This window comes from Pelophylax lessonae (assembly GCF_965119305.1).
Source record: "Pelophylax lessonae genome assembly, chromosome: 11".
Classification (NCBI taxonomy): Eukaryota; Metazoa; Chordata; class Amphibia; order Anura; family Ranidae; genus Pelophylax; species Pelophylax lessonae.
Window position 1 is genome coordinate 83,243,373 of NC_138778.1, and position 25,777 is coordinate 83,269,149.

A 25,777-nucleotide genomic window follows, 5' to 3' on the forward strand; every position below is an offset into this window, starting at 1 on the left:
ACACGTACAGAACCACACTAGGCCCCAATTACTATTTTTTGTATTTAGCACGGCTGGGGGCGTTATCACAGACAAGAGCAGGCACCTGTCCAGAGACAATGTGGACAAGCTCACATTCATTAAAATGAACCAGGCATGGATCCCACAGGACTTTTCCGTACCTTGTGCAGAATAGAGATGGATACCGACCTTACCCAGCCATTGTTCTATTTTTGATCTTTCTCACTCTTTTGGGGTGTACCCTAATTTAAAATGACTGAAAAAAAGCAGTGTTGGCTACCTCGTCCCCCTCCACCGCTGCTTCCACCTACACCGCCACATCCACCACCACCTCAACCTCCCTCCTACTCCATATGGGCCTCGTCCTTCATAGATGAAGAAAATTGTTTTATTTTTCTGTTTTTTTTTGTTGTTTTAAGTTATTTCCCTATCCACATTTGTTTGCAGAGCACTTGCCATGCTCTTAACTACGTTTTGCTGCCATTTGCAGCACTCTAGCCCTTTACATTGGTGTTTTAGAGCCATTTTAGTGCCTGAAAGTTTGGGTCCCCATTGACTTCAATGGGGTTCGGTGTCCGGGAAAAGTTCGGCAAAAGTCCGGGACACGGACCCGGACTTTTTTTTAAAGTTCGGCCGAACCCGCCGAACACGGACATCCAGGTGTCCGCTCAACTCTACTCCTATGGCCTGAAAAAAGTTTCGGTCTATTTTGGTCTCCAAGTGTCTAAAAAGCCTTTTTTAGTCAAAATAACTGCATTTGGTCACCAAAGGTCTGAATTTTTTTTTCAAAATGACTATATTATTGTCTTTTAGAGCCTTAAAAAGCCGGTTTTAGACATTGTACTCCAATGGTCTGAAACTATTTTTACGGTCAAAATGACTCTATTTTGGTCTCCAAGTGTCTAAAAAGCCTTTTAAGTCAAAATAACTGCATTTGGTCACCAAAGGTCTGAAAAACTTTTTTCAGCCAAAATGACTTTTTTATCAAGTTCGGCCGAACCCGCCGAGCACGGACATCCAGGTGTCCGCTCAACTCTAGTCAAAATTACTTATTATTAATTAATAAGTAATTAATCGTCTTTTAGAGTCTTAACTACTTGCCTTCTGTGCACTTAAACACCCTTCCTATCCAGGCCACTTTTCAGCTTTCAGCGCTGTCACACTTTGAATGACAATTGCGCGGTCATGCTACACTGTACCCATTTGAAATTTTTATCATTTTTTTCACACAAATTGAGCTTTCTTTTGGTGGTATTTAATCATCTCTGGGTTTTTTATTTTTTACAAAAAAAAAGAATAAAGACAAAAAATTTTGAAAAAAAAAAAAAGTTTTTCTTATTTTCTGCGAGTAAATTTTGATAATAAATTTTTCTCCTTCACTGATGTGCGCTGATGAGGCGGCACTGATGGGCACTGATAGGCTGCACTGATGGGCACTGATGAGGTGGCACTTATGGGCACTGATGAGGTGGCACTTATGGGCACTGATGAGGAGGTACTAATATGCCGCACTGATGAGCACTGAGAGTCGGCACTGATGAGCACTGATAGGCGGCACTGCTGGGCACTGATAGGCGGCACTGCTGGGCACTGAGAGGCGGCACTGAGAGGCGGCACTGATAGGCGGCACTGATGGGCACTGGTGGATGGCACTGGACACTGACGGGTGGCACTGATGAGCGGCACTGATGGGCAGCACCATCAGTGCCCACACTCAGTGCCCATAGTGCTGCCAGTCAGTGCTCATCAGTGCCTAGATGAGCAGGCACTGATGGGCACTGACTAGCAGCACTATGGGCACTGATTGTGGGCATTGATGGGGGGCACTGATGGCGGGCACTGTGGGCACTGATGGGGGGGCACTGTGTGTGTGTTTTTCCCTTGTGTAATCAGGGCACTGGTGATCGGTGCCCTGATTACATTCTCCTGTGTCCCCGGCGCTGTGAGGCTCCCCCTCCTTCCTCACACTGCAGGCTCCGTGTGAGGAAGGAGCGCCGGTGATGAGAGATGATCTCATATGTTTACTCATTGGACGGCCAGATCACGTGGTGAATGGCCGCTGTGATTGGCCATTCACCACGATCTGTGATCGGCCGTGTCCAAGGGACACGGCCGACACAGATTTTCCCCGCATCGCGCTCGCGGGAGCGCGCTGGGGGCGTGTCACTGGGAGGCCGTTTAAAAACGGCCTCCCAAAAATCCGAGTCCGCGCTGCAGCCGTATATAGGCTGTAGCGCGGATGGGTAGTGGTTAAAAAGCCGATTTTAGACAAGATAACTTCATTTCATCTCCAATGTCCTGAAAATCTTTTTTGATCAAAATGACTCTATTTTGGTCTCCAAGTGTATATAAACCCTTTTTTATTCAAACTAATTGCATTTTCACCAAATGTCTGAAAAAACATGTTTTAAGTCAAAAACTTTTTTGTCTTTTAGAGTCTTAAAACGCCGGTTTTAGACAAGATAACTCCATTTGGTCTCCAATGGCCTGAAAAAAAATTTTTGTCAAAATTACTCTACTTTGGTCTCCAAGTGTCTAAAAGCCTTTTTTAGTCAAAATAACTGCATTTGGTCACCAAAGGTCTGAAAAATTTTTTTAGTCAAAATGACTGTATGTTTGTCTTTTAGGGTCTTAAAAAGCCGGTTTTAGACAAAATAACTGCATTTGGTCACCAAAGGTCTGAAAGACTGTATTTTTGTCTTTTAGAGTCTTAAAAGGCCGGTTTTAGACAAGATTTGTCTAAAACCCGCCATTTGGGCTCCAATGGCCTGAAAAAAATGTTTTGGTCAAAATGACTCTAGTTTGGTCTCCAAGTGTCTAAAGATCTGAAAAAATATTTCCGTCAAAATGACTGTATTTTCGTCTTTTAGAGTCTTAAAAAGCTTGTTTTAGACAAGATAACTGCATTTGGTCTCCAAAGGCCTGAAAAAAAGATTTTGGTCAAAATTAATATTTAAGTGTCTAAAAAGCCTTTTTTTGTTAAAATAACTGCATTTGGTCACCAAAGGTCTGAACATTTTTTTTGTCAAAATTACTGTATTTTTGTCTTTTAGAGTCTTAAAAAGCCGGTTTTAGACAAGATAACTGCATTTGGTCTCCAATGGCCTGAAAAATTTGTTTGGTCAAAATGACTCTATTTTGGTCTCCAAGTGTCTAAAAAGCCTTTTTTAGTCAACATAACTGCATTTGGTCACCAAAGGTCTGAAATTTTTTTTAGTCAAAGTGACTATTTTTGTCTTTTAGGGTCTTAAAAAGCCGGTTTTAGACAAGATAACTGCATTTGGTCTCCAATGGCCTGAAAAAATGTTTTGGTCAAAATTACTATTTTGGTCTCCAAATGTCTAAAAAGCCTTTTTTAGTCAAAATAACTGCATTTGGGCAACAAAGGTCTGAAAATATTTTTTTAGTCAAAATGACTATTTTTGTCTTTTAGAGTCTTAAAAAGCCGGTTTTAGACAAGATAACTGCATTTGGTCTCCAATGGCCTGAAAAAATGTTTTTGGTCAATATGACTATTTTGGTCTCCAAATGTCTAAAAGCCTTATTTAGTCAAAATAACTGCATTTGGTCACCAAGGTCTGAACATTTTTTTTGTCAAAATTACTGTATTTTTGTCTTTTAGAGTCTTAAAAAGCCGGTTTTAGACAAGATAACTGCATTTGGTCTCCAATGGCCTGAAAAATTTGTTTGGTCAAAATGACTCTATTTTGGTCTCCAAGTGTCTAAAAAGCCTTTTTTAGTCAACATAACTGCATTTGGTCACCAAAGGTCTGAAATTTTTTTTAGTCAAAATGACTATTTTTGTCTTTTAGGGTCTTAAAAAGCCGGTTTTAGACAAGATAACTGCATTTGGTCTCCAATGGCCTGAAAAAATGTTTTGGTCAAAATTACTATTTTGGTCTCCAAATGTCTAAAAGCCTTATTTAGTCAAAATAACTGCATTTGGTCACCAAGGGTCTGAAAAATTTTTTTAGTCAAAATGACTGTATTTTCGTCTTTTAGAGTCTTAAAAAGCCGGTTTTAAACACGATAACTGCATTTGCTCTCCAATGGCCGCCAGAAATTTTTTTTGGTCAAAATGACTATTTTAGTGGTTAAAAAGCCTTTTTTAGTCATAATGAGTGCATTTGGTCACCAAAGGTCTGAAAAAAATTTTTTAGTCAAAATGACTGTAGTTTGTCTTATAGAGTCTTAAAAATTTGATCTCCAATGGTCTGAATTTTTTTGGTCAAAATGACTGTATTTTGGTCTCCAAGTGTCTAAAAAGCCTTTTTTTAGTCAAAATATCTGCATTTGGTTACCAAAGGTCTTAAAAAAATTTGACAGTCATTTTGACTAAAAAAAATTTTCAGACCTTTGGTGACCAAATGCAGTTATTTTTACTAAAAAAGGCTTTTAATCCCTTGGAGACCAAAATACAGTCATTTTGACCAATACATTTTTCACAACATTGGAGACCAAATGGTCCGATTTTATCTAAAACCAGCTTTTTAAGACTCTGAAAAGTTTTTTTAGTCAAAATGACTGTATTTTTGTCTTTTTGACATTTGGTGACCAAATGCAGGTATTTTGACTAAAAGAGGCTTTTTAGACACTTGGAGACCAAAAAACAGTCATTTTGACACAAAAAATATTTCAGACAATTGCAGACCAAATGCAGTTATCTTGTCTAAAACCAAGACTCTAAAAGACAAAAATAGTCATTTTGACTAAAAAAAAATTCAGACCTTTGGTGACCAAATGCAGTTATATTGACTAAAAAAGGCTTTTTAGACACTTGGAGACCAAAATACAGTCATTTCGACCCAAAAAAAATGTCAGGCCATTGGAGACCAAATGCAGTTATCTTGTCTAAAACCGGCTTTTTAAGACTCTAAAAGACAAGAATACAGTCTTTCAGACATTTGGTGACCAAATGCAGTTATTTTGGCTAAAAAAGGCTTTAAAGACACTTGGAGACCAAAATACAGTCATTTTGACCCCAAAAATGTTTTCAGGCCACTGGAGAAATGCAGTTTTGCGCGGTCACGCGACGCTGTACCCAAATTAAATTGACATCCTTTTTTTCCCACAAAAATAGCTTTCTTTTGGTGATATTTGATCACCTGTGCGATTTTTACTTTTTTGCGCTATAAACAAAAAAAGAGCAACATTTTTGAAAAAATAATATTTTTCACATTTTTTATATGAAATTCCCCCCATAAAAATGTAAAAATCAAAATTTAACATTTTAGGCAAATTTGTTTTCTGCTACATATGTTTGGTAAAAAAAACACAATAAGCGCATTTTTATTGGTTTGCGCAAAAGTTATTGCGTCTACTAAGGGAAAGATTTCTGTCATTTTTGGTGGGTTTTTTTAACGAGTAATGGCGGCGATCTGCGTTTTTTTTTTTTGCAGGACTGCGACATTACGGCGGACAGATCGGACCCTGGACTGACATTTTTGACACTTTTGGGGTTACCAGTGACATTACTACAGTAATCAGTGCTATACATTTGCACTGTTATTGTAAAAATGACACTGGCAGGGAAGGGGTTAACTTTATTGGTGATGCAGGGGTTAAGTGTGTCCCTAGGGGCGTGCTTCTAACTGTAAAGGGGTGTGGCTAGTGATGTAAGCACAGAGACATACGATCCTACATAGCATCTGTTCTTACATCAGGGAGAATGACAGGCAGCTGTAACGCTCTTGCGTTTTTTGTTAGTGAATGGATTTGCAGCTGCAGAATTATAACACTCAGTAGTCATGTAGAGATGTGTTGAACAAACATATCCAACTCTCAGGACTCATCACCGTGCACAGCCTGCTTTATGCAAATATACATACACTCAATATGATGTTCCTGGAGTGATAGGATGTATATGATAGTATAGAGGTGAGAGACAGGCGTTAGAAATGGTGAGCACTCAGTAGTAATATTCAAGAGGGTGGTAGGTGATGATAGGTAGTATGCAGATAGGTTTAGCAATCATGTATAGTAACAGGTGGTAGGGGACAGCAGATGAAGTATACAAGAGAGAGTAACCTAGTGCAATGATGTAGATGATGGTAGGCTCAAGAGCTAGCAATCTATGAAGTTATGCAGATGATAGAAATAGTGCTTACATAGTAACAGTCCTTTAGTATGCAGAGGTAGATAGTGTAAGTTAGTTAGGAAGAAATCCCCTGTGGGGTACTTATCACTAGTTGGGTTAGTAGTAGCAAGGTCCAGTAGCAAGAGAGTGATCCGGTAGCGAGATACGGGATCGGTAGCGAGGTTCCGGTTTTGTTCAGGCAAAGGAATAGCTAGAAGCTCCGGCAGCATAGGACAAGACTGGTCAAGCATGCGGTTTGAACGAGCAATGAGTGAGAGAAAACCGGCGATTGAAATAGCCGCTCATAGCGGCGCTCGGCGATGATGTCATCGTTCTTAAAGGTGTATGCGTTCCACCTAGTTAGCAAGGTGGGACGCAATATTAAGGTAGAAATGGGAAATAAGGGTACCAAAGGTACCAGAATCTTACAGTGCCCCCCCCCCCCTTAAGGCCGGCTCCGGAAGGCCTATAGCACTGGTTTTTCCGGGTATTTCGAGTGAAATGTTCGTATAAGCCTAGGTGCGTGAACATCAGCAGTATCCAACCAGGTGTCGTCTTGGGGTCCATAGTTCTTCCATCTTATGAGATATTGGAGTCTTCCTCTGTGGATACGAGAATCCAGAATCTCCTTGATCTCATATTCTTCTCCGCCTTCAACTTGTACTGGAGGTGGAGGCAAGATGGTAGGCCTTATTCCTTGGTTAGGAACATGTGGTTTTAGTAGTGACACATGAAAGATGGGATGTATTTTGAGATCTGCCGGTAAGGTGAGTTGCACTGCAGCTTTTCCAATGAGTTTCTTAATTGGGAAGAGTCCCAGAAATAAAGGTCCAAGTTTTTTACTAGGGATCTTTCATCTCAAATTTTTTGTAGATAGCCAAACAAGATCCCCAATAGCATATTGAGGAGAGGGTTTTCTACGTAGGTCGTAGTACCTTTTTTGTTGACTATGGGCATGTGATATGGTGGTGTTGAGTAAACCCAGAGAGTCCTTTATTTGGGTGAGATAATCAGAGGCCACTGGGTTACTTGATGGAAGGATGCGTGGTGGAAGAAGAGTGGGATGAAACCCATAGTTCAAGTAGAATGGACTTTGCTTAGTAGTACTGTGGGTTGCGTTGTTATAAGCGAATTCCGCCAGCGGGAGGAGGTCCACCCAATCGTCCTGTAGGTATGAGGTATAGCAACGTAGATATTGCTCAATGCACTGGTTGACTCTTTCTGTCTGTCCGTTGGTCTGAGGGTGGTAAGGAGAAGTAAGTTTTCGCTCTATTCGTAGTATCCGACATAGAGCTTGCCAAAACTTGGAGATGAACTGTGAACCACGGTCAGACAGAAGGGTCTTTGGAATACCATGTAACTTAAAGACATGTTTCACTAGCAATTCCGCTGTTTGCTTGGATGAAGGTAATCTTCGAATAGAAATGAAATGTGCCATCTTGGTCAGATGGTCCACTGACACTAGAATGGTGTTAAATCCTTTGGAAGGTGGTAGTTCTACTATAAAGTCTAAGGACACAACTTCCCATGGAACCTGGGGTATTGGTAGACTACAAAGTAGACCAGATGGTTTTGTAGTGTCAATTTTGGACCTTGCACAGATGTCACAAGAAGAAACAAATTTTTGTACGGTCATCTTCATGTCAGGCCACCAAAACTGCCTAGTAAGTAAATTGAATGTTTTAGTCATGCTCATATGTCCTGCCATAGGCACATCATGCGACAATTCCAAAATCTTGGTACGCATAGTAGGGGGTATGTAAAGTTTGTCGTTGTAATAGAGGAAGCCTTCTGCATCAGCACTTAGTTGTGGTGGAGGTGAATCCAGTCCTATGCTGTGCAAAATCTCTTCCTTCAGGGAACGAACAACACCGACAATACGTTCATAGGGTATTATAGGAATTGAAGGTATTTCGGCGTAGTTATCCTCGGTTAATCGTGACAGCGCATCCGCCTTTTTATTTTTGTCTGCAGGAGTGTAGGTCACCAAAAAGTTGAATCTTAAAAAGAATAAGGACCATCGTACCTGCCGGTGGGAAAGAGTCTTGTTAGTCTGAAGGTATTGAAGATTTTTATGATCTGTGTATATGAGAACTGGTAATCGAGTACCCTCAAGTAGGTGTCGCCAATTCTCCAATGCCAATTTTATGGCAAGCAACTCTTTTTCACCCACTGGGTAATTCACCTCGGGGCTGCTTAGTGATTTTGAGAAAAAAGCAACTGGGTGAAGTGGTGAAGTATTTGTTGGTCGTTGGGAGAGAACTGCTCCTACTGCCATATTTGACGCATCTACCTCCAGGATGTATTGAAGGGATGGGTCTGGATGGCGTAGTATGGGAGCAGAAGTAAAGCTTGATTTCAACAAGCGGAAAGCTCCATTTGCTTCTTCTGACCATTTGAATGTTTTTTTTATACTTGTGAGTTGTGTGAGAGGTCTCACAATAGCAGAGAAGTTCTTAAAGAACTTCCTATAGAAGTTAGAAAATCCGAGGAATCTTTGTAATGCTTTACGAGTTGTTGGCACAGGCCAATCTAGAATACAGGATATCTTGCTCATATCCATTTTGATTCCACTTTTAGATATGATGTATCCTAGGAATAGTACTTCTTCTTTATGAAATAAACATTTTTTTAATTTTACGTATAAGTTGTGTGCAAGTAGTCTGGACAACACGAGTCTTACATGTTTTATGTGTTCAGATAAAGATTGAGAATAAATAAGTATATCGTCCAGATATACTACAACACAAACATCAAGTAAGTCTCTGAAGATGTCATTTATGAATCGTTGAAAGGCTGCGGGAGCATTACACAACCCGAATGGCATCACAAGGTACTCGAACAATCCGTATCTGGTTCTGAATGCTGTCTTCCATTCATCCCCGTCACGGATTCGGATTAGGTTGTATGCCCCTTTTAGGTCCAATTTCGAAAAGTAGGTAGCCCCGCGCACCTGTTCAATAAGTTCAGGAATGAGGGGTAAGGGATAGCGATCCTTTATTGTAATGGTATTTAATTGCCTGTAATCAATAATAGGCCTGAGACTTGAATCCTTATTGCGGACAAAGAAGAGTCCTGCAGCAGTAGAGGAAGTAGAAGGTCTGATAAACCCTTTCACCAAATTCTCATCCAAGTATTCCTTGAGGTGAGAGAGTTCATCCTGTGAAAGAGGATAAACATGACCGAAAGGCAACTTGCTATTAGGGAGTAGATCGATACAACAATCATAGTCCCTATGGGGAGGCAACACTTGAGCATTTTTCTCAAGGAAGACTTCCGACAAATCCTGGTAACATAGTGGTATAATGTCATCTGTCACCACAGACAGGATCTTTCCATATGATGAGAGATTACACGTGGTTTCGCAATAGTGAGAAGAGAAGGTTAGAGTTCTTGTTTTCCAATCAATGATTGGTTGATGTATGTGTAACCAGGGAAGTCCCAAAATAATGGGAAAATGTGGTGAGGTTAGTACATCAAAAGTGGTAGTCTCCATATGAGACTCATTGGCAGTGACAAGGAGTGCTTGTGTCTGATTGGTGATTGGACCAGAGGATAACGGAATACCGTTAATGAAACTAACAGAGACAGGTTTGAGTTTTGAAATAATAGGTATTTTATTTAAGGTAGCAAAACAAGTATCGATATAGTTCCCACAAGATCCTGTGTCGATCATAGCCTTGGTGGTGATCCTAGTTTGGTCCCACTGTAATGTCAAATGAATAAAAAGATAAGGATTAGAAAAGGAAGTCGTTAATCCCCCTAGCAAGACATTTGAACACTCACCCTCTTTTTTGCGGACAAGGGGACAGCCGCTTAACAAATGATCCGGGGAGGCGCAGTACATGCAGAGATGTTCGGATCTTCTCCTGGCACGTTCGGTAAAGGATAAAGGTGGACGTATCATTCCTACCTCCATAGGAGTAGGGTCAACAGCCGACATCCGAGAAGGACTGGACAATGGCAATCCCATCTTCTCAGCCTTTCTTTCTCGCAGTCGTCTGTCAATATTGATACTGGTCTGTATCAGGGCATCCAAGGTGTCAGGTAAATCCGCTCGGGCGAGCTCGTCTTTAACGGCTTCTGATAGGCCGAGTCTGAACTGAGTTCTTAGAGATGTATCATTCCATCCTGAATCAAGGGTCCATCTCTTGAACTCTGCCACAAAGTCTTCAACAGGTCTCCTTCCTTGTTTTAAAGCCCTCAATTGGGTATCAGCAGTACTCTGCCTATTGGGGTCTTCATATAAACAAGCAAGTTGCGCTAGGAATAAAGGATAGGAATTGAGAAGTGGATCATCTTTCTCAAAGAGAGAGTCTGCCCAGGCACGGGGATCACCCGTCAGATAGGAAATAGTGGTACGGACTTTAATTTGGTCAGTAGGGTAGGTACGAGGTTTTAACAAGAAAAGCAATTGACATGCGTTTTTAAATTCACAAAATTTTTTCCGATCACCTGTAAACACTAGAGGAGGGTTTATCTTAGGCTCACGGGGCTGAGCAGCAGAGAGCTGTGCAAGACGGCCAACCTGCTGTCTCAAAGCCTGATTTTCATTTTTTACCTCTGTAAGAGCAATTATCAATGCATCTACTTGTTGTTTTAATTGCATTACTTGAGTGGGTAATTCTGCTAAATCCATATTTTAGGGCTCGTTCAATTTGTAACGCTCTTGCGTTTTTTGTTAGTGAATGGATTTGCAGCTGCAGAATTATTACACTCAGTAGTCATGTAGAGATGTGTTGAACAAACATATCCAACTCTCAGGACTCATCACCGTGCACAGCCTGCTTTATGCAAATATACATACACTCAATATGATGTTCCTGGAGTGATAGGATGTATATGATAGTATAGAGGTGAGAGACAGGCGTTAGAAATGGTGAGCACTCAGTAGTAATATTCAAGAGAGTGGTAGGTGATGACAGGTAGTATGCAGATAGGTTTAGCAATCATGTATAGTAACAGGTGTTAGGGGACAGCAGATGAAGTATACAAGAGAGAGTAACCTAGTGCAGTGATGTAGATGATGGTAGGCTCAAGAGCTAGCAATCTATGAAGTTATGCAGATGATAGAAATAGTGCTTACATAGTAACAGTCCTTTAGTATGCAGAGGTAGATAGTGTAAGTTAGTTAGGAAGAAATCCCCTGTGGGGTACTTATCATTAGTTGGGTTAGTAGTAGCAAGGTCCAGTAGCAAGAGAGTGATCCGGTAGTGAGATACGGGATCGGTAGCAAGGTTCCGGTTTTGTTCAGGCAAAGGAATAGCTAGAAGCTCCGGCAGCATAGAACAAGACTGGTCAAGCATGCGGTTTGAACGAGCAATGAGTGAGAGAAAACCGGCGATTGAAATAGCCGCTCATAGCGGCGCTCGGCGATGATGTCATCGTTCTTAAAGGTGTATGCGTTCCACCTAGTTAGCAAGGTGGGACGCAATAGTAAGGTAGAAATGGGAAATAAGGGTACCAAAGGTACCAGAATCTTACAGCAGCTTTGTTTACATCAGCCGCCTGCCTTTCTCCCTCTCCACGGGGAGATCGCGAGTGGCCGGCGCACACGCGTGGACTTCTTAGAGAACGAGCGGGGGTGGCGCGCGCTCGCCCCCTCGAGGCTCACAGGCTAGCGATGTAGTCTTACGTCACTTTGCCTGTACGGGGCTGACCGCCACAGTAAATAGCCGTGCGGCGGTCGGCAAGCGGTTAAAACGATTTTATTAGTAGTAATCAGCATGGATTCATGAAAAATCGTTCTTGCCAGACCAATCTTTTAACCTTCTATGATGAAGTGAGTTGCCATCTACATAAAGGAAGGCCTGTGGATGTGGTGTATCTGGACATTGCAAAAGCATTTCACACAGTTCCCCAAAAATGCTTACTGTACAAACTAAGGTACATAGGTATGGACCATAGGGTGAGTACCTGGATAGAGAACTGGCTCCAGGGGAGAGTCCAGAGGGTGGTGATAAATGGGGAGTACTAGGATTGGGCGGGTGGGGAAAGTGGGGTCCCCAAAGATCTGTCCTGGAACCAATCCCATTTAATTTATACATAAACGATCTAGAGGAGGGGATATCCAGCACAATATCGTTATTTGCGGGTGATACTAAACTAAGCAGGCCAATATCTTCTATGCAGGATGTGGAAACCTTACAAGCAGACAAGAACAAAATAATGGGGTGGGCAACTAAATGGCAGATGAGGTTTAATGTTGAAAAATGTAAAGTAAAGCACTTGGGCATCAGAAACACGAAAGAAAGCTACTCACTAGGGGGAATCTAAGATGGAAAAGGACCTGGGGGTACTAGTGGACAACAGGCTTGGCAGTGGCATGCAATGCCAAGCCGGTGCAAGCAAAGCCAAAAAAAATACTGGCATGTATAAAAAAGGGGATTCGCTCCAGAAATAAAGAGATTATTCTTCCACTCTACAAGACTCTGGTCCGGCCACATCTGGAGTATTCCTTCCAGTTCTGGGCACCGGTCTTCAGAAAGGATGTGCTGGAACTGGAGAGAGTCCAGGGAAGGCAACAAAAATAATTAGGGGAATGGAGGACATCAGCTATGAGGAAATACTGCAAGCATTGAATTTATTCTCTCTGGAGAAGACGCTTGAGAGGGGATATGATATCAATTATTAAATACTGTACTGGTGATGACCCTAGCATAAGGAACAAACTATTCAGAGAAAGGGAATACAATAAGACATGTGACCACTCACTAAAACTAGAGGAAAAACAGTTTAACCTTAAAACATGTAAAGGGTTCTTTACTGTCAGAGCAGTAAGGATGTGGAATTCTCTTCCACAAGCAGTAGTATCAGCAGGGAGCATTGATAGTTTCAAAAAACTATTAGATGGAAACCTTAACCACTTAAGCCCCGGAAGATTTTACCCCCTTCCTGACCAGGGGGTATTTTGCGATTAGGCACTGCGTGACTTTAACGGACAATTGCGCGGTTGTGCGACACTGTACCTAAACAAATTTGACGTCCCACAAACAGAGCTTTCTTTTGTTGGTATTTGATCACCTGTGCGATTTTTTGATCATGCACTAAACAAAAAAAGAGCGTCAATTGTGCAAAAATAGCAATATTTTTCACATTTTTTTATATGAAATTCCCCCCAAAAAATGTAAAAATCAAAATTTTTTAACATTTTCAGCCAATTTGTTTTATGCTACATATGTTTGGTAAAAAAAATCGCAAAAAGCGTATTTTGATTGGTTTGCGCAAAAGTTATCGCGTTTACTAACAAAGGGAAAGATTATTGTCATTTTTGTTGTTTTTTTAACGCGTAATGGCGGCGATCTGCGATTTTTTTTGCGGGACTGCGACATTGGGGCGGACAGATCGGACCCTTGACTGACATTTTTGACACTTTTGGGGTTACCAGTGACATTTCTACAGTAATCAGTGCTATACATATGCACTGTTACTGTAGGGGCGTGATTCTAACTGTGATTGGCTGTGGCTTGGGCTGTAGGAACAATGATTAACAGTCCTACATAGAAGAACCATGTGATCATTGTTTCTACACAGGGGAGAATGACAAGCGGCTTGTTTACACTAGCCGCCTGACTTTCTCCCTCTGCAGCGGCGATCGCAGAGTGACCGGCGGACATCGGGTCCACCGGTCACATGCGCGGGGGGGGGTCTGTGACCACGCGCGAGCGCGCCTCCGGGGGCGTGCACTCACTCCCTAGACCCTCACAGGCTAGCGACGTAGATCTACGTCACTTTGCCTGTGAGGGGCTGACTGCCGACGTAAATCGTCGTTAGGCAGTCGGCAGGTGGTTAAAGACCACAGCATAAAGGGTTATACAATGTACGGTTAACAGCAAACACACACACACATCATAGGTTGAACTGGATGGACTGATGTCTTTTTTCAACCTCACAAACTATGTAACAGAATTTATGATCAACCAGATTCGAAATACAGTGTAGACAATAACTATCCTCACTGAATACTGATTTTCAGTTGCGCGGTGCAATGCGCCACTTAAAAGAGGGAACCAGTACAAAAATGGGATATTTATGCTCAACTCAAACTTCAGCATCTAAAACAACCACCAGTTTCACTAATAAATGAGTTGTGTTATAGACAGGACCGGTGTTGAATTACAGTGTAAAAAGCACAAAACCGATTACCAACACTATGTCTAGAAATGGAGTCCGCTGCCAAAAAACAATTTCAGCACATACACAAGCCAATTACTATACTAAGACGCGGTATCCGCCGCCAAAACCAACACCAACTGATAATCTATTTGAAAACAAGGGGGGGGGGGTTGCAAACTGCGCTAACATACAAAATAATAACAACAAGCTGACATCAACCGACATCAGTTGTCCAAATATAGTGTATACATAAAGTGCAGTGCTAAAAAACATAAAAAGAGTCCTGTGAAAAACTACAAGTTATATTATGAAATAATAAATAGTGAGTCCCAAGTGAAAGATAAAGGTGAACCATCTAAACTTGGTCTGGTGATCGCAAAATGCAGATAGATCCCCACACCAACAGAGTGAAAGTTGAATGTGCTCACCAGAGGGTATGGACGCAAACTGCCATACAGCAAATGGGTCGTACAGACTGGATGTTAATCATGGATCTCCCCAATAGTGGCTGTATCAGCTGATGTTCAAACAGATGATCTGTTTTGATGTCTTGAACGAAGATGGCTGAATCTCCCACTCAGACATTCATATGTAGAGATAATCCAAACGACGCAGACATAGTGTAAAACCGCTTACAGGATCAAAGTTGGCCTAAAATCTCTCTGTGACAGGAAAGATCTAGTAATCCGCCCTGCTGATAAGGGGGGGGGGGGGGGGGGTGTCATTGTGATCCTTGATAAGGCTGATTATTGCTGTGAGATGGATAGAGTTCTCAGTGACCGTGATATCTTTATCCAGCTACCAAAAGATTCCACAATATAAAAAAGAATTAGTTAAACTAATTGAGAAAGGTTTCAAGGATCAGATACTTGATAAAAAAAGAAAGGGTCTTTCTTATGCCAATAGCCCCCAGAAAACTAGTAATGTATTACCTTCCAAAGGTGCACAAAAATTATTCTTATCCACCAGGGCGTCCGATAAGTGGAATTGATTCCATTACCTGGAGAATCAGAAAGCACATTGATTATTTTTTACAGCCCCTTGTGCGTAAGACACCTTCATATCTAAGGGATGCTATTGATATTCTCAATAATTTACTTCTAGAGGGAGATCATCTGCTGGTGACGGCAGATGTGACCTCCCTCTATACATGTATCCCGCATACTTGTGGGTTTGAGGCTGTGGAACTTTTTTTGCCATCAGACGTTACTGTTCCCCCACCCCAACATGATTTCATCTTAGAGTTATTGCTGTTTGCCACAGGTCATAATTATTTCTGGTTTAACGGTAATTTCTATCTTCAACAAACATGGGTAGCCACGGGTGCTAAATTAGATTTGCTCCCAGTTTTGCTAACCTATTTATGGCCAAGTGGAGGAGGCTGTCGTCTAGCCCCTAGAAAGACCTGAGTTGACCTTATGAGTCCGCTCCATAGACAACATCCTCCTCCTATGGAAGGGTGACCAAATATCTTTGGAATCATTCTTGTCTTTTCTTAACGAGAACGATATCGTTGTATTACGAGTATACCAAGAAAGACATACATTTTTTGGATTTAGAAATTTCACTCGTAAATAACCAACTTATTACTAGTACCTATTTCAAAACTAACGATCAGAACTCCCATTTACCCATTGATAGTTGCCACCATAACTTCCCCTCCAAAATCTTGCAGACTACTGATGTTAGGCTGACAGGTCTATAGTTACCTGGGATATATCTCAGCCCTTTTTTAAATATTGGTACCACATTGGCTTTTTTTCCAATCAGCTGGCACCATACCCGTCTGTAGACTATCCTTAAAGATCAAGAATAATGGTCTGGCTATCAACTGGCTGAGCTGTTTAAGAATCCTCGGGTGCAAGCCATCCAGTCCCTGTGATTTATTTATGTTAAGTTTCTCTAGTTTAGTTTCAAGTCTATCTTCTGTTAGCCATGGGGGTACTTCCTGAGGTGTATTATTTAATTTAGCATTACAAGCTGGGTTAGTGTAGCCCCCCCAATTTTTTTGTAAAGACTGAAGAGAAGAAATTATTTAACACTTTTGCCTTCTCTCTGTCCTCGGTGGCCAGATTTCCTTTGTCGTCTTTTATGGGGCCAATGTGTTCTGGTGTAACGCTCCTGCGTTTTTGTTCTAGTGAGCTGGATTTGCAGCTGCAGAATCTCCACTCAGTAGTCGTGCAGAGATGTGTTGAATTACCAGATCCAACTCTCCAGACTCATCATTGTGGCCCGGCCTGCTCCAGCATGCAAATATACATACACTCAATGAGATGTTCCTGGAGTGATAGGATGTATACGATAGTATAGAGGTGATGTGCTGAAGAGACAGGCGTGAGCAGTGATAGCAATGATAAGCACTTGATAGTAATGTTCAGGAGAGTAGTAGATGGTGATAGGTAGAATGCAGATAGGTTAGTAATCATGTATGGTAACAGGTGGTAGGGGACAGCAGATGATATATACAGGAGAGACTAACCTAGTGCAAGAATAGATGGTAGTAGACTCAAGAGCTAGCAATCTATGTAGCAGTGCAGATGATAGAATAGTAATGCATAGATAGTAACAGTCCTTTAGTGTGCAGAAGTAGATAGTGTAAGTTTGTTATGAAGGAATCCCCTGTGGGGTACTTATCACTAGTGAGGTTAGTAAGCAGAAGGGTCCGGTAGTAAGAGAGTGATCCGGTAGCGAGATACGGGATCAATAGCGAGGTTCCGGTCTGTTCCAGGTAAGGGAATTAGCTGGAGGCTCCGGCAGCATGAGACAAGGCTGTTAAGCATGCGGTTTGAACGAACAACCTGTGAGAGAAAGCCGGCGATTGAAATAGCCGCTCAGAGCGGCGCTCAGTGATGATGTCATGCGGCTTAAAGGTATATGCGTTCCACCTAACTGAAAAGGTGGGACGCAATATGAAAAGGAAAATGGGCAATAAGGGTACCGAACGTACCAGAATCTTACAGTACCCCCCCTTAAGGCCGGCTCCGGAAGGCCTATAGCACTGGTTTCTCCGGGTATTTGGAGTGAAACCTTCGTATAAGCCTGGGTGCGTGAACGTCAGAAGTATCCAACCAGGTGTCGTCTTGGGGTCCATAGTTCTTCCATCTTATGAGATATTGGAGTTTTCCTCTGTGGATACGAGAATCCAAAATTTCCCTAATCTCAAATTCTTCTCCGCCTTCAACTTGTACTGGAGGTGGAGGCAAGATGGTAGGCCTTATTCCTTGGTTGGGAACATGTGGTTTCAGTAACGACACATGAAAGATGGGATGTATTTTGAGATCTGCCGGTAAGGTGAGTTGCACTGCAGCTTTTCCAATGAGTTTCTTAATTGGGAAGGGTCCCAGAAATAAAGGTCCAAGTTTTTTACTAGGGATCTTTAACCTCAAATTTTTCGTAGATAGCCAAACGAGATCCCCAATAGCATATTGAGGGGAAGGTTTCCTACGAAGGTCGTAGTACCTTTTTTGTTGACTATGAGCGTGTGAGATGGTGGTATTAAGTAAACCCAGAGAGTCTTTTATTTGGGTAAGGTAATCCGAGGCTACTGGGTTACTTGATGGTAGGATGCGTGGTGGGAGAAGTGTGGGATGAAACCCATAGTTCAAGTAGAACGGACTTTGCTTAGTAGTACTGTGGGTTGCGTTGTTATAAGCAAATTACGCCAGAGGGAGGAGGTCCACCCAATCATCCTGTAGGTATGAGGTGTAGCAACGTAGGTATTGTTCAATGCACTGGTTGACTCTTTCAGTCTGTCCGTTGGTTAGGGTGGTAAGGAGAAGTGAGTTTTCGCTCAATCCGTAGTATATGACATAGAGCTTGCCAAAACTTGGAGATGAACTGTGAACCACGGTCAGATAAAAGAGTCTTTGGAATTCCATGTAGCTTGAACACATGTTTCACTAGTAATTCCGCTGTTTGCTTAGATGAAGGTAGTCTGCGAATAGAAATGAAATGTGCCATCTTTGTCAGATGGTCCACTGACACTAGAATGGTATTAAATCCTTTGGAAGGTGGTAATTCTACTATAAAGTCTAAGGACACAACTTCCCATGGAACCTGGGGTATTGGTAGACTGCAAAGTAGGCCAGATGGTTTTGTGGTGTCAATTTTGGACCTTGCACAGATGTCACATGAAGAAAAAATTTTTTGTACAGACGTCTTCATATCAGGCCACCAAAACTGCCTGGTAAGCAAATTAAAGGTTTTAGTCATACCCATATGTCCTGCCATAGGCACATCATGTGACAATTCCAAGATCTTGGTACGCATAGTAGGGGGTATGTAGAGTTTGTCGTTGTAATAGAGGAAGCCTTCTGCATCAGTACTTAGTTGTGGTGGAGGTGAATCCAGTCCTATACTGTGCAAAATCTCTTCCTTCCGGGAACGAACGACACCAATAATACGTTCATAGGGTATTATAGGAATTGAAGGGATTTCGGCGCAGTTATCTTCGGTTAATCGTGATAGCGCATCCGCTTTTTTGTTTTTGTCTGCAGGCGTGTAGGTCACTAGGAAGTTGAATCTCAGGAAGAATAATGACCAACGTACCTGCCGGTGGGAAAGAGTTTTGTTAGTCTGAAGGTATTGAAGATTTTTATGATCAGTATATATGAGTATTGGTAATCGAGTACCTTCAAGTAGATGTCGCCAATTCTCTAGTGCCAGTTTTATGGCAAGCAACTCCTTTTCACCCACTGGGTAATTCACCTCTGGGCTGCTCAGTGATTTAGAGAAGAAAGCAACTGGGTGGAGTGGTGAAGTATTTGTTGGTCGTTGGGAGAGAACTGCTCCTACTGCCATATTTGACGCATCTACCTCCAGAATATATTGGAGGGATGGGTCTGGATGGCGTAGTATGGGAGCAGAAGTAAAGCTTGATTTTAACAAGCGGAAAGCTCCATTTGCTTCTTCTGACCATTTGAATGGTTTCTTTATACTTGTAAGTTGTGTGAGAGGTCTCACAATAGCAGAGAAGTTCTTGATGAACTTCCTATAGAAGTTTGAAAATCCGAGGAATCGTTGTAATGCTTTACGAGTTGTTGGTATAGGCCAATCTAGAATACACGATATCTTGCTCATATCCATCTTGATTCCGGTTTTTGATATGATGTATCCTAGGAATTGTACTTCTTCTTTATGAAATAGGCATTTTTTTAATTTCACGTATAAATTGTGTGCGAGTAATCTGGACAACACAAGTCTTACATGTTTTATATGTTCAGACAAAGATCGAGAATAGATAAGTATATCGTCCAGATATACCACAACACAAACATCAAGTAAGTCTCTGAAGATGTCATTTATGAATCGTTGAAAAGCTGCGGGAGCATTACACAACCCGAAAGGCATCACAAGATATTTGAATAATCCGTATCTGGTTCTGAATGCTGTCTTCCACTCATCTCCGTCACGGATTCGGATTAGGTTGTATGCCCCTTTTAGGTCCAATTTAGAGAAGTAGGTAGCCCCGCGCACTTGTTCAATGAGTTCAGGGATGAGCGGTAAAGGATAGCGATCTTTTATCGTAATGGTATTTAATTGCCTATAGTCAATAATAGGCCTAAGACTTGAATCCTTATTGCAGACAAAGAAAAGTCCTGCAGCTGTGGAAGAAGTAGAGGGTCTGATGAACCCTTTCGCCAAATTCTCATCCAAGTATTCCTTGAGATGAGAAAGTTCATCCTGTGAAAGAGGATAAACATGACCGAAAGGCAATTTGCTATTAGGGAGTAGATCGATAGAGCAATCATAGTCCCTATGGGGAGGCAACACTTGAGCATTTTTCTCAAGGAAAACTTCAGACAGATCCTGGTAGCATAGTGGTGTAATCTCATCTGACACCACAGACAGGATCTTTCCATATGATGGGAGGTTACACGTGATCTCGCAATAGTGAGAAGGGAAGGTTAGAGTCCGTGTTTTCCAATCAATGGTTGGTTGATGTATGTGTAACCAGGGAAGTCCCAAAATAATGGAGATGGGAGAAAGTTGTAGAAAGTCAACCATCACTGCAGCCCTCCACCAGTTGGGGCTTTATGGCAGAGTGGCCCGACAGAAGCCTCTCCTCAGTGTAAGACACATGAAAGCCCGCATGGAGTTTGCTAAAAAAACACCTGAAGGACTCCAAGATGGTGAGAAATGAGATTCTCTGGTCTGATGAGACCAAAATAGAACTTTTTGGCCTTAATTCTAAGCGGTATGTGTGGAGAAAACCAGGCACTGCTCATCACCTGTCCAATATAGTCCCAACAGTGAAGCATGGTGGTGGCAGAATCATGCTGTGGGGGTGTTTTTCAGCTGCAGGGACAGGACGACTGGTTGCAATCGAGGGAAAGATGAATGCGGCCAAGTACAGGGATATCCTGGACAAAAACCTTCTCCAGAGTGCTCTGGACCTCAGACTGGGCCAAAGGTTTACCTTCCAACAAGACAATGACCCTAGGCACACAGCTTCACAACAACTCCGTGACTGTTCTTGAATGGCCCAGCCAGAGCCCTGACTTAAACCCAATTGAGCATCTCTGGAGAGACCTAAAAATGGCTGTCCACCAACGTTTACCATCCAACCTGACAGAACTAGAGAGGATCTGCAAGGAGGAATGGCAGAGGATCCCCAAATCCAGGTGTGAAAGACTTGTTGCATCTTTCCCAAAAATACTCCTGGCTGTATTAGATCAAAAGGGGGCTTCTACTAAATACTGAGCAAAGGGTCTGAATACTTAGGACCATGTGATATTTCAGTTTTTCTTTTTTAATAAATCTGCAACAATGTCAACAATTCTGTGTTTTTCTGTCAGTATGGGGTGCTATGTGTACATTCATGAGGAAGAAGAATGAACTTGAATGATTTTAGCAAATGGCTGCAATATAACAAAGAGTGAAAAATTTACGGGAGTCTGAATACTTTCGGTACCCACTGTATATACTTAAAGAATTTCTTGGGGTTTTTTTTTTACTCTCTTCCGCTATGTTTCTCCTGTTCTATATTGACCGCCTTGATTTCGCCTTTACATTTCTTATTGCACTCTTTATGTAAAAAAGTGAAAAAACCTTGTGCTTATAGTGTGAAAATATAAGAAATAACACTCTAAAGTGTCTGTGCAATAGCTGCTTGCTGCAGATTAAAATGCATGTGCCTTTAAATAAATGTGAAACCAGTGTTGCAGCGCTGCTATTTAAAACCAATGCAAAATTTTGCAAAATATATCAATAAGTGCAAATGTGCAAACAATGTGCAAATATAAGATATGTGAATCTCACACTATGCTTAATCAGTAATGCTATGAATTACTTAAAACATATTGTTAAAAATCCATAAATAATGACTAATAAATAAAGCATGATAATATAACTGTTGTGATTAAAAAAGTCCATAAAATATTCATCAAAGTGTTAAAATAATTGTGCTCCACTGAATCAATCCCAGGGTGACGTTGAGGGGCGGGCTCTCAGGATTCTAGGCGGTTCTGTAGTGGAAGCTCTGGGCGCCATTGTGGTACAGAGAGAAGTTAGAGTTTGGCATGGTGGAGTAGCCGTGTCGGTGTGCGCTAAGTTTAAAGTGTTAAGATCTTCAAGAAATTAAAGGTAAACTATTGTGCATTTTCAGCCTGAGGGAACTCGGATCATGCACTAAGGACCATTATAAGGATCTATCCCAACAAATTATTGTGTCCAAGCTGGCGAGGCAAGCTGTCATTTATGATTGAACTGTGGCTGTCCGAGCGTTTTGTGGTGAGTAGATTACCACAAGGGGGTGAGCACCCGGATTGATTCAGCGGAGCACAATTATTTTATATTTGCACATTGTTTGCACATTTGCACTTATTGATATATTTTGCACAATTTTGCATTGGTTTTAAATAGCAGCGCTGCAACACTGGTTTCACATTTATTGCACTCTTTGTAATGCTTGAATGCTGCCAATGACCTCTCAGCCTTGTATTTTTTTAAGGCCTTTTCTTTAGTATTAATATGCATTTTTATGTTGGAGTTTAGCCACCCAGGGTTTACTTTTGCTCAAAGGGAAAATTTATTTCCCTTTGTTATGCACTGGACAATCCCTTTATTGAGTATGCTCTTGAAGCACTCCCATTTTTCTTCCGTGTTCTTTGTTCCCAGTTTGATATTGTTTAGCAAAGAGCAGTTTTGGGAAGTTGGCTCTTTTGAAATTCAGTGTCCTTATATTACCCTTGTGTTTCCTATTACTATGATTAATACTGAAACTAATTGACCTATGGTCACTTTTTCCTAAGTTGCCCCTTATTTCTATGTCTGTGCTCCGGTCTATATTGTTGGTAATCAGTAGGTCTAGTACCGCGTTGTTTCTTGTCGGTGCGTTCACCATCTGACCGATGAAATTGTCCTGCAAAACATTTAGGAAATGCAGAGCCTTTGATGAATGTGGGGTTCCTTCTGTCCAGTCTATATCTGGATAATAAAAGTCCCCCATTATAATTACATTTTCCATCTTGCTGCCAATCCAATCCGTAAAAGGAGGTCCGCCTCCCCCTCCTCCCTCTGGTTGGGGGGCCTATAGCATACGCCCAATATTACTTTCCCCATAGTGCCTTAACTTTGAAGTTCTACCCATAGGGATTCAACCTCACCCATAGCTCCATTGTTAACATCATCCCTCATATTTACCTGTACACCCCCTTTTTTTCCTTCTCTATCTCTGCAATAAAGGGAATATCCCTAAATGGTCACCAGCCAATCATGAGAGCTGTCAAACCAAGTCTCTGAAATCCCCACAAAATCCAAGTCGTCCTCATACATCAGCAGCTCCAGCTCTCCCATCTTGTTGGCCAGGCTTCTAGCATTGGCATACAAACCTCGTAATTTTGACCGGATGCATACTATATCCTCGTTTGATGTTGTTTTTAGGCTGCTCTTGTGATTTTTTCCCCATACCCACCTTGGATTTAGGAACGCTGAACACCCTACCGCTAATGTCCCCATTTGTGCCCACTAAACCTTGCTCCCCGCTGGCTAATTCTACATCTTTACCCTCCCCCCATCACCTAGTTTAAAAGCTCCTCTAACTTGTTGGCCATCTTCTCACCCAGTACGGTTGCACCCTCCCCATTTAGGTGCAATCCCTCCCTACTAAAGAGCCGGTAGCTGACTGAGAAGTCGGCTCAGTTCTCCAGGAACCCAAAACCCTCCTTACTACACAAGCTCCTCAGCCACTTGTTAACTTCCCTAATCTTTCCGCTGCCTCTCTGGTGTGGCTCAAGGTACAGGTAGTATTTCCTACTCCTCAACTTAGCTCCTAAGTCCCTGAAATCGTTTTTTAGGACTCTCCATCTCCCTCTGACTTTGTCATTGGTACCTACGTGTACCATGACAGCTGGGTCTTCCCCAGCCCCACCCAATAATCTGTCCACCAGATACGTGATGTGCCGAACCCGAGCGCCCGGTAAACAACAGACAGCCTTGTGACAGATTGCCCTCTCTTTCCTTCTAATAATTGATTCCCTACCACCAGAACCTGTCTTTCCTTTCCCTTTCTCCCACCCTCACTGGAGGAGTTTTTCCCCTGGCAGCTAGGGGCGTTGCTCTGCTCCAGCAATGCTGGTCCCTGACTGTTTTCCCCAACATCACGCAACAGGGCGTATTTATTGGGGTGCTCTAGCCCAGGACCAGCATCCTTGCCTTGTTCCCTTCTACCCCTCCTGTCACCCAACTACTCTGCTCTGATGCCTGCACCCTTGAATCTCCGCCCTCCTCTGTGCAGGCCCCTGCCTGCACCTGGCAGTTATGCTCCCAGCTCTCCTTCAGTATGGAGATTCTTCTCAGTGTTGCCATTTGCTTCCCTAGATTCAGGACCTGAGCTTCCAGGGAAGCAATGTGCTTACATTTTGTGCAGCTGTAATCGCCCTCATTCGTATGATTGAGGAATGTATACATGCCACAAGATGTACACCGAATCGCATCTCCACACCCACCGGGCATTGTACCTACTAATCTAATGGGGATTCAGTAATTTAAGTCTGTCCTGTGTAGCCGTTTTCTAGCTTCTTAACTCTACTTTCTGACCCTCAGATAATCTGTGACACTCACTGACACCCGGGTACTCACTGACACTCATTGGCACTAGGGTACTCACTGACACTCAGGCACTCAGTAGCCATTAATACTCAGCCACACAGTACCCACTGATACTCAGCTACACAGTACTCACTGACACTCAAGTACTACCCTACACCCTCAGTCAAAGTCACAGTCTTTACTTACCAAGTATGTGTCCCTGTGCTCCTGTAAGATGACACTTGCAGTGCTTGTCAGCAATTTCTCCCTCCCTCAGTCAGTCAGTCAGTCTTCTGCTCTGCTCCCGCCACCCTCTTCTGTCACTTCCTAGTCTTGTCAGACAGCCAGCTAGTGGGGTATGATGTCAGTTTCTCCTCCACTACAGGTCCCCCTCTGCCGCTCTCTCTCTGTCTCGCTGGGGGGGACACAGTTTTGCCCCTCGCTCTTCTGAGGGGGGGGGTTACAGTACTACTGCACACTCACAGTATTTACTCACTGTTTTGTCGGCTCACTCACTCGGCTCTCACTCACTCCCTCACACACTCCTCACACAAGCTCAGCTGCCTCCGATCCCACGCTCTCAGCTGCCTCTGATCCTGCGCGCTTTTCAAACGCAGCACAGCACCACCTGCAGTCCCCTGTTATTTTCTGTTTTAGCATCATCTTTTTGTTCTTATACAAGATTCACGTGTTTGCGCTACCTTTGGTTTTTGCCTATTTCTATTGTGGCCGGTGGTTCTCAGTGTAACCATTTTGTTTCAACCACATGTTTGGCCACCATCTTGTCTGGGCATTGAGCGCCACTTGGTTGTAACACCATTTCTTTGTGTGGTTGCCATTTTGGGTTCTCTTGAGTAGTGATTGACCAATATCGGATTATCGTTGCCGATACCGATATGTTTGCCCACTGAATATTTAAAGAAGTTCTTTAAATATATAAACAGCAAAAAAACTAGGGCAGTGTATGTTGCACACATAATTAATGATGAGGGGAGGATGGTTACAGAGGACAATGAAAAGGCAACCGTGCCTAATGCTTTTTTCTCCTCAGTCTTTACACAGGAAAAGGAGGGGTACACAGGACTTTCCGCTATGGTTAACAGAGGGTGAAATCAGAGAAAGGCTGGATAAAATTAAAACAAATAAATCACCAGGCCCGGATAGCGTACATCCAAGAGTACTCAAAGAACTTAGTAAAACTATATCTAGACTACTGTTCCTGATCTTTGCTAACAGTATTATTACAGGAAATGTACCAGGGGATTGGAGGAAAGCTAACGGGATACCGATATTCAAAAAAGGGCAGAGGCATGTCCCGGGAAATTATAGGCCGGTCAGTCTGACATCGATAGTATGTAAACTTCTGGAGGGGATGATAAGGGACTATATCGTAGAGTTTGCTAAATACAACAACATCATCAGCAGTAATCAGCACAGGTTTACAAATGGGCGTTCTTGTCAAACCAATCTCTTAACATTCTACGAGGAGGTGAGCTGTGAGACAGGGGGAGACCAGTGGATGTGGTGTACCTGGATTTCGCTTAGGCGTTTAATACA